Raw genomic sequence first — 10,109 nt, forward strand, 5'->3', positions numbered from 1 at the left:
AAGTAGGCGGAGGAGCAGGGATGCAGCACACTCAGGGGAGGAGGAGGTGGGGCAAGGGGTGAAGGGAGCTTGGCTGCCGGTGTGTGCAGAGCACCCACTAGTTTTTCCCTGTGGGTGCTCCAGACCCGCAGCACCCAGAGAGTCGGTGCCTATGACTGGGACCAGTCCTGTTCAACATATTCATAAATTATCTCAAAAAGGGGTACACAGTGAGGTGGCAAAATTTGCAGATGATACATAATGAGTTCAATCCTTGAGGGGACCATTTAGGGGTCTGGGGCAAAAATTGGGGATTGGTCCTGCTTTGAGCAGGGGGTTGGACTAGATGACCTCCTGAGGTCCCTTCCAACCCTAACCTTCTATGATTCTATAATTACTCAGGATAGTTAAGTCCAAAGCTGACTGCACAGAGTTACAGGAGGATCTCTCAAAACTGAGTGAGAAGGCAACTAAATGGCAGATGAAATTCAATGTTGATAAATGCAAAGTAATGCACATTGGAAAACATATCCCCAACTATACATATAAAATGATGGGGTCTAAGTTAGATGTTACCACTCAAGAAAGATCTTGGAGTCATTGTGGATAGTTCTCTGAAAACATCTATTCAGTGGGCTGCGGCCATTAAAAAAGTGAACAGAATGTTGGGAATCATTAAGAAAGGAATAGATAATAAGAGAGTAAATATCCTATTGCCTCTATATAAATCCATGTGACATGTAACTGAAGAGGGTAGAGATGACCTTTTAGGGCAAGGACTGTCTTTTTGTTCTAGCACAGCTTGTGGTCCCACTACGCAAAGACAGGCACAGCCACTATACAAACAATTATATCCAAAAATTATATATTACATTAAAAGAACAGTGAGGCTGCAAAGTCAAGCACTCCAAAGTTAGGAGTGCCAGAATTTGGGTTGCCTGGGTAATCTTAATTTGGCCACTTTGTGCATTATGGCAAAGTCTTTAATTACATGAGTATGTCCTGTTTTTTCAAACAGGACCACTGCCTCATTCAGTGCACAGGACAGATGGTGCTCAGGGAATGAGTCAGAGTTGTGTAATGAAAGAGGCTGTTGTCTGCAGAAGCCCTACCTCATTTGTTGCAGAAGTTGGAAGGTGCATCATGAAGCATGGGATTGCAGGAAGACAAAGGATGCTCTCATGAAGCCTCTGCCCCAGAGTCCCTGTGTGACGCCAGGCAAGTCACTTAACTTAGACTTTTCATAGGGGGCCACTAGTTGTGTGCTTCTCATTGTGGGGATGCCTGATGTGAAAGACTTGGAGCCAGACTTGCTGATGCGCTGAGTGCTCACAAACTGTGAGTCACAACTGCAACTGTGGAACTGCACTTTGTAAAGTGCTATACAAATGCTAAGTACACTGAAAAAAATCAAACCCTAGGTGTCTCAAGTTGGGCATTCAAAATTAGTGGCCACTTTTGACAATTTTGGCCTTAATTTCTCTCTGTGTCTCAGTTCCCCATGTGTAAAGTGGGGATAATACCACCACTCCCCTGACAGGGGCACTGTGGACATAAATACATTAAATATTTCAGAAGCCCTCAGGTACCATGGTGAGAGCGCAGCAGAAACACCCAGGATACAATTAATAATTCTCTATTCAGTGCAGAGTGTGGATGGTTTGCAGTAAATAAGGCCCAGAGCCACAGATCGAATTAGGACAATAAAAAGGAATAAATGAATAAGTGCCCAATTGCTGACTGAGGCAGGGGTCCTGTGGAAAAAGTGGTATGTGATCATGTCATTAAAGACTCTATGATAATGCATATGCACAAGAGGGCTCAATTAAGGTTTCATGTGCAAACTAAATTCTGGTATTTCCTAACTTTCAAGTGCTTGGACTTTGCAACCTTAGTGTTCTTTTCACATAGATTTTTTTAATGTCATTTCCTAATTTCTTTCTCTCTCACACACACACACCTCAATGTGATATTACATGGAGCCATACAGAGTCATCAGCAGTGTTCAGACCAACCGCACAGGTCTCTTCCACTTGAGCTAGCAGAGTAGCAGTAAAAGTAGTAGAAGTAGCAGGCTCAGAACACGGATCAGGCACTAGAGAGGGGTTGGAACACACTCGTTGCCAGTGGGCTTCACAGCTATTTGCTGATGACAAAGACTGAATTCCTGGGTTCAATTCCATGTTCTGGAGAGGAGTCTGTGCTGGTGGCTGTAAATCCCTCTGTCCCTAGACCCTCTGCTCTTATCCAACCCGTTGTCTCCTGCCTCCTCCCCCTCTGCTCCTGCCCACCAACACCCCAACTCCTGCACCCTTCTGCTCTGTGGCTATCTGCCCCTCCTATCTTCCTCCCACTCTGCTCCTATCCAACCCTCCTCTGCACTTCCACCGGCTCCAGCAACCCTCATCCCTCACCTCGTTCATTCTAAGTGTGACTTAAACCTACTGTTGCCCCTCCAGCCTAGGATCCCACATTGAACACAGCTCGGATAGAGCAGAGAATCAGGCCCATGGAATTCATCCATACTTTCAACCTCTTCTACGCGGTTACATCGTGTTGGTGTGAGCTGTTACACAGCCGATCCCTGCACCCCAGAAGTGGCTGCATTTCAGCAGTGAACGAAGCATAGCCTATATTTCAGTACTTCCATATTTTTTTGGCCTTTACTAGAACATCGTCAAGGTAAAATATCATACAACTGTGAAAATGTGTTCACCTAATATTGTTACAAATAGCACCTAAGATTATGGTCACTGAAATCCACTGAAGGAAAACTCTGCAGAGCTGAAGAGTCCATCTGCACTGCAAAGGTGTGACTGCAGCACACGCAGACATACCCAAGGCAGCTGGCTAGCTCTAGTAACAATAGCAGTAAAGCCAAGGGAGCATGGGCTCGCTGCTCAAGTACTCCTAGGTAGGCTTGGACAGCCCATGCTGCCACAGTTTCCCTGCTGTTGGTATTTGTGCCGGCGAGATCGAAGCTGGCTGGGATACATCTGCACCTGCAGCAGTCACCCCTCTGGTTACAGTGCAGACATGCCCTCTGTGACGCTTGGGACTGGCACTGGCCCTCTGTCTGGGATGAAGTCAAAGCACTGGTGTCCTCACTGCAGGGCTGAGGAGACTCCCGCTTGCACTAGAAGCATCCCACCTCTGTCCCTCTGCCAGTTTCCTTTGCTCTCATGTGCACTCCCTACTTCTCAGGCTGTTCTGTGCTCCTCCACCAGTCTGTTTCTCTCACTCCCTCTTAGTAGAAACACATGCCTAGAGTAGGTAGCCAAGTAGGGGTGGGCTCCTTGCTCTATTTAACACAGAACTGCTCCCTTGGCCACCTATGCCGGGCACAGTGGGGAGTGCTGATGGCTTGACTGGGCCAGAGGAGGGGGCCCGATGGTTCGGAGGTGGGCAGCACTTCCACACGGCCAGCAGGAGGGAAGGAGGAGGATCCGGAGAACTACAGGCCAGTCAGCCTCACCTCAGTCCTTGGAAAAATCATGGAGCCGGTCCTCAAGGAATCAATTCTGAAGCACTTAGAGGAGAGGAAAGTGATCAGGAACAGTCAGCATGGATTCACCAAGGGCAAGCCATGCCTGAGTAATCTAATTGCCATCTATGACGAGATAACTGGCTCGGTGGATGAGGGGAAAGCAGCGGACGTGTTATTCCTTGACTTTAGCAAAGCTTTTGACACCGTCTCCCACAGTATTCTCGCCAGCAAGTTAAAGAAGTATGGGCTGGATGAATGGACTATAAGGCGGATAGAGAGCTGGCTAGATTCATCGGGCTCAACAGGTAGTGATCAGTGGCTCCATGTCTAATTGGCAGCCGGTCTCAAGCGGAGTGCCCCAAGGGCCGGTTTTGTTCAATATCTTCATTAATGATCTGGAGGATGGCGTGGATTGCACCCTCTGCAAGTCTGCAGATGACACTAAACTGGGAGGAGAGTTAGATATGCTGGAGGGTAGGGATAGGATACAGAGGAACCTAGACAAATTAGAGGATTGGGCCAAAAGAATTCTGATGAGGTTCAACAAGGACAAGTGCAGAGTCCTGCACTTAGGATGTAAGGATCCCATGCACCCCTACAGACTAGGGACCAAATGGCTAGGCAGCAGTTCTGCAGAAAAGGACCTAGGGGTTACAGTGGACAAGAAGCTGGATATGAGTCAACAGTGTGCCCTTGTTGCCAAGAAGGCCAATGGCATTTTGAACTGTATAAGTAGGGGCATTGCCAGCAGATCGAGGGACATGATCGTTCCCCTCTATTCGACATTGGTGAGGCCTCATCTGGAGTACTGTGTCCACTTTTGGGCCCTACATTACAAGGATGTGAAAAAATTGGAAAGCGTCCAGCGGAGGGCAACAAAAATGATTAGAGGACTGGAACACATGACTTATGAGGAGAGGCTGAGGGAACTGGGATTGTTTAGTCTGCGGAAGAAAAGAATGAGGGGGGATTTGATAGCTGCTTTCAACTACCTGAAAGGGGGTTCCAAAGAGGATGGATCTTGACTGTTCTCAGTGGTAGCAGATGACAGAATGAGGAGTAATGATCTCAAGTTGCAGTGTGGGAGGTTTAGGTTGGATATTAGGAAAAACTTTTTCACTAGGAGGGTGGTGAAGCACTGGAATGGGTTACCTAGGGAGGTGGTGGAATCTCCTTCCTTAGAAGTTTTTAAAGTCAGGCTTGACAAAGCCCTGGCTGGGATGATTTAGTTGGGGATTGGTCCTGCTTTGAGCAGGGGGTTGGACTAGATGATCTCCTGAGGTCCCTTCCAACCCTGATATTCTATGATGAATACAGGAAGGCGAGGAACATGGTGGGGCTGGGGATGCAGGGAAAGTGGGCAGATTCAGAGGGATCCAGCCTGCAATGCAGGAGAAAGAAAATCCAAAACCTAGCAGGAGTCTCTCCCCCGCCTGCGCTATGCAAATCTCCCTCAAACCTCTGGCTGCAACATGGCAGCTCTGCTCTTTGATCTCAGCAGCTGATTTTCATTTGGGGATGCCCATAAAATTGTCGCAGGCTGCAGAGAAGCCGTTTGTGATGCATCTCACCTCCTGTGAGGAACGATTGTTATCGCGCTTAGAGAGTTGATCTCACAGTTTCTTGAGGGAATCTGCATTGTGAATCACCCAGGAGTGGGAGGGTGGTTTCTTGTTGTGTGCGTCGGTGTGATCTCAGTGTGTGAGATGGTTAAAAACAAAGCACATATAAGGGAGATTATGGGGGCAGGTGGACTAGCTGGAAGAATGCCATTTTTCCTAGTCCTTGAGCTACTGGGTACTATTATTTATTATCTGTATCACAGTAATACCAAGCTAAGATCAGGCCCTCATTGTGCTAGGTACTGTACAAACATATAGTCAGAATCCCTGCTCCAAAGACTTTACAATCTATATAGGCCAGGGGAGCAAAGGAGGAGACAAAGCATTAGTATCCCCATTTTACAGACAAGGAGCTGAGGCTCACAGCAGTTAGGAAGTTCATGCAAGGGCACATAGAGAATCTGTGGGCAAGCCAGGAATTGAACTCACTGTCTTCTGAGGTATATGAAATCCTGGCAGGAATGAGCTCGTGAAGCACTGAACTAAAATCTGGGATCTCTGGGACCAATAAAGAGGACAATTCTCTGATCTCTTCAATTCTCCTCCTCCAAAAAAAAGTTTCAAAAAGTGTATTTTTGCCGGTTGGAGACAATGATTGGAATGGCCACTGGGCCAGATCCTGAACTAGCATAGATCAGCATTGCTCCCCTGAAATCAACAGAGCTGCCTATGTATACAGCAACTAGGGATCTGGCCCTGTATATTTGTAAAGTTTTTCTCTGTACATTAGTCCCCTCTCTACCATGTTTCCCCACTTGCCATGGTTTCTGCTCCATTCCCATTTATCTTTATTAGTCTCCATTATCTTCTCCTCTTCTGACAAATGCTTTAGAGGGGCCTTATTCCAATAGATGGAGCAGCTCCCCCTGGACCCTTCTTATGGTTTGGTGTATATCCCATACTGCCCTGATCACACTGCCCTGGAGCAGCAGGTACCGAGTTGCTGATTTCAAGTGCCACCGACACATTCTGTGAGGGACCTATAGATTTCCTCAGGCAAAGTAAGCCCTGCAGAGACAGAGAGCTCTCCAGGAAAGCCATGCAGTGAAATTACGATACTGACCTTGCTGTGCAGTGAGGAGTTTTTCCTCATTTGTAAGAAACTGGGATGTCTTGAATTTGGGGTGCTAAACCTGTATAACTCCCAGGCCCTGTGACCATCCCTTCCACATCTTCTTCCCATTTTAAAGGGTTTCAGAAACATCATGGTGGCTCTCAGCCCCTTCTCTTTATGGCATTGCAAGGCAGCAGAATGGTTGTGATGACTTATCCTGGTTAGCATAAATCCTTTTATTTCCTCTCTCCCTGGGATCAGCTCCAGTCACTCAAGGGGCAGGCTGATTTCTCCAAAGAAAGGGAAAATAGCTTTCTAGATTCTGTTGCCACTGCTTGAGTCCCTCCTCTAATTGCACCCCTTCCCAAAGGCCTGTAGACACTAGCCCTATCCACAGGGAAATATTAAGTCTCCTGGTTAGTTAAAGACATAGGCACAAAGCATAAAATCCCTACACAAATTACACAACTCACCATGCGCGCTGAATTTCACCATTCACTCCATTCCTCACTGCATCCCCTCCCACATAAGTTCTTTGTATGCCCTCTATTTGGATGGTAAACTCTTTGAGGCAGGTACCGTGTTTTAAACATACCTGCTATTTACAAAGTTGATGCTCTACAATTAAATATTATTAATACATATTTTGTAAACCTCTAGAGTTAGAGATCCTCAGATGAAAAGCGCTGTGAGAGTATTAGTGTTATTCTAAGTAATAGAGTTCCATCCAGGACAAAGCAAGGGATCAGTGATGACCCTCAAGATCCAAGATATTCATTTAGAGATTGAATGTATGAAATAGTTAATACTACTAGTTCCATGGCTCATTGAGTGAGCGTAAGCAAGCTGTAAACAATGCATTAATAAATGAATGTTATATAATAATCCTGCATCAGCTGAGGGGGGGATTAGAAGACTTGAATCAGATTCTCCAAAACTAGTGGTACACTTGCATGCCCAGAAATCATAAAGTCATAGACATGTAGGGCTGCAAGGGACCTTAAGGAGTCATCTAGCCCAGTGGTTCTCAACCAACAGTACATGTACCCCTTGGTGCACACAGAGGTCTTCCAGGGAGTACATCAGCTCATCTAGATATTTGCCTGGCTTTACAACAGGCTATATAAAAAGCACTAGCAAAGTCAGTACCAACTAAATTTTCATATAGACAATGATTTGTTTATACTGCTCTATATACTATACACTGACATGTAAGTACAATATTTATATTCCAATTGATTTATTTTATAATTATATGGTAAAAATGAGAGAGCAATTTTTCAGTAACAGCGTGCTGTGACACCTTTGTATTTTTATGTCTGATTTTGTAAGCAAGTCATTTTTAAGTGAAGTGAAACTTGGGGGTACGCAAGACAAATCAGACTCCTGAAAGGGGTATAGTAGTGTGAAAAGGTTGAGAGCCACTGGTCTAGTCCATTCCCCATGTTGAGGCATGACCAAGTAAACCTAGACAGGTGTTTGTCTAATGTGTTCTCGAAAAGATCCAATGATGGGGATTCCACAACCTCCCTAGGTAACCTGTTCTAGTGGTCAACTACCCTTACAGTTAGAAGCCAACCTAAATCTCCCTTGCTGCAAATTAAGCTGATGTACTAGCAGCAAAAGCAACCATGTGTCAGTCCGGGTCCAGCGTATTCATATACAAATAGGTGTTGTTTTTTTAAAAATCATACGGATTTTGGAAAGTTATGGAGCAGCATGTAGGAGAATCAGATCAGGTTCCTCCTGGAAGGATTTTGCTAAGCCATTGAAATCCCAGATTTGTCTGGAAATGCGATGATCCAAGGGAACTGGAGTTTAAATTGAAATAAATAACACTCAGCTTACCAGTTCACTGTCATCAGGGCAAGTTTATAAGAGCAGAGGGACAGAAGCATGGTAATAACTAATTTCAAGCTAGAAAATGTTAGTCACAGTACTGCATGACACAGCAGGGAAAAAGCCCAAAACACACCAAAATGTGGAATTCCTTATGTCCGTTTTTAGAAGGAGACAGCATACTATGATCTAGAGGAGAAATTCCTTGGGTAGCCCTACCAAGCTCAGTGACTGGGTCTCTGGCACTCAGAACTGTGGGTAAAATTTCCAAAATCGTCTTAGTGACTTAGGAGCTCAAATCTCATTTTCAAAAGTGATTTCAACTCATGGGTGCATAAGTCTCCCTGAAAGTCAGTGGGACTTAGGAGCCTAAGTCATGACCTAAGCTTTGAAATCCTTAGATGGAAGGTGCTCTCCCCATTGGCTTTCAAGCAGAACTGAGGGGCAGAGGTGGGGCAGAAGCATCATTTCAATTAAAAAAAAAAAAAGTGTTAGGGTTTTGTTTCCACTTCGGTAGATTTTGCCAGATAGCAGCAAAACAAGCCCAGTCTCCTCTGCTATTTTCCAACCACGGTGCAGGGAGGAGGGAGCTGGAAAGAAACCCAGCTGAGACATGAGCAGGGGAGGAAGGTGAGACATGTTTGTGCCAGGCAAATGGAACAAGATTAAAGATCCCTTTAAAAAGGAGGATGCCTCTGGGTTAGTGCTGGATGAGGCAGCACAATTCATGGAGAAACGGTGTCTCTCTTAAAAGAGTGGATGGGGTCTGTATTGATCTAAAGCACCAATCACCTGAGTGTCGATCTGTTTCCTTGAAAGGTTACTGGAAAGCAAAACTAACAGAACAAATGCCACAGTGTCGGGGATGGCTATGGGGCTGAGCCCCTTCTCCCTCCTTCTACGTCAATGTATGGAACCAATGTGATGGTGGAGGAGGAGAAGATGCTATTTTTATGCCTGATGGAAATATCGATGTACACTTCGACTGAGAACTCCTTATCTCATCAGATTAGCTTGAATATGGGAGGCTTTGGGTAGGGTTTCATTCTGGTTACCCGGAACCTGAAATGGTTTAAGAGACTGTCTACAGGAGTCCCATGATACCTGTCCCTAACCCAAGTAAATTGATGTAATCAGAGTATTTTTCAAATCGGTGATCACCCTTATGCCAATAAGGCAGCATGAATGCATATAACCCCCTTACCTTTAGGGACATTCCCATTTAGGGCTCCACTAGATCTGCGGCATGTCTGCCAGGCTCCCACAGCAGCTCCATTCCAATCCAATCCAGCAGGTTCCAGTCTCCTGTGTCCCAGAAACTTAGCCAGAAACAGGTTGGTGAGCTGCAGTGCTGCTGCTCACGAATCAGGGAATTTTCACATCCACCTCCAGTCTTTGCCTGTGTAGTCTATCAGAAGCAAAAGAACACTCCCAGGTAGGTCTTTTAATCAGCTCCTTAAGGAACAGCCAATAATCCTCTCAGAAGCAGATGAAATGCAGCTGTGGTCAGGTGAAATATCTGAGGCTGAGCTAACAGGTGGTTTCCTTTCTTGTAAACATATTTTGATTCCTGTTTGACTGCAGGGTTGGCTGCAGGGTTTTTCTCCCCTTTATTATCTTTTCCTGTGCAAAAAAACTTAGCCAGGATTTATTATTTCTATGTTGGTCCAGCTAAGAGAAGAAGATTTGACATTTCTATAGTATCTTTCATCCTGAAGAAACTCAAAGTACTTTAAAAAACTAAAATACCACTTGAAATGCAGCCATCTCTGGAATGGAAAGCTGTAAACAGTATGACACAAAGCACTATGTGGTCAAGCAGTGTTTTGGCCAAGGACACTAAGGCAAAAATCCTGTCCTTAGGCAAAGCCCCATGGGATCATTCATATCCACGCAGATCAGATAAGACTTAAGCTTTTTAAGGTCTCACCTGAAAGAGACAGAGTAAACTGCCTTGCACTCAATATATCTATCTGAGAAGGCTGAAGAGCTGAGTCAGCCCTGCTGGGCTTTGGAGAAAGGCACATGAACCACCAATGGCTGGAAGTTAAAGCCAGACAAGTACAAATTAGAAATTCAAATGAGAAAAAAGGCACAAGTTTTAGCAGTGAGGATGGTTACTTACTGG

The 10,109-nt window shown here is 45.3% G+C and overlaps 1 long non-coding RNA gene across 1 annotated transcript in view; it reads right to left on the minus strand.

Annotated features, from left to right (window-relative positions):
- LOC122461401 overlaps nt 1–9,898 on the minus strand; it is a 124,743-nt gene extending 114,845 nt beyond the window's left edge. Inside the window, exon 1 of the long non-coding RNA XR_006283264.1 lies at nt 9,186–9,898. This is a non-coding gene — a long non-coding RNA (uncharacterized LOC122461401). The remainder of the gene's footprint in view (nt 1–9,185) is intronic.
- Between the last annotated feature and the right edge of the window lie 211 nt (nt 9,899–10,109).

Source organism: Chelonia mydas, chromosome 8 (assembly GCF_015237465.2).
Source record: "Chelonia mydas isolate rCheMyd1 chromosome 8, rCheMyd1.pri.v2, whole genome shotgun sequence".
NCBI lineage: Eukaryota > Metazoa > Chordata > Testudines > Cheloniidae > Chelonia > Chelonia mydas.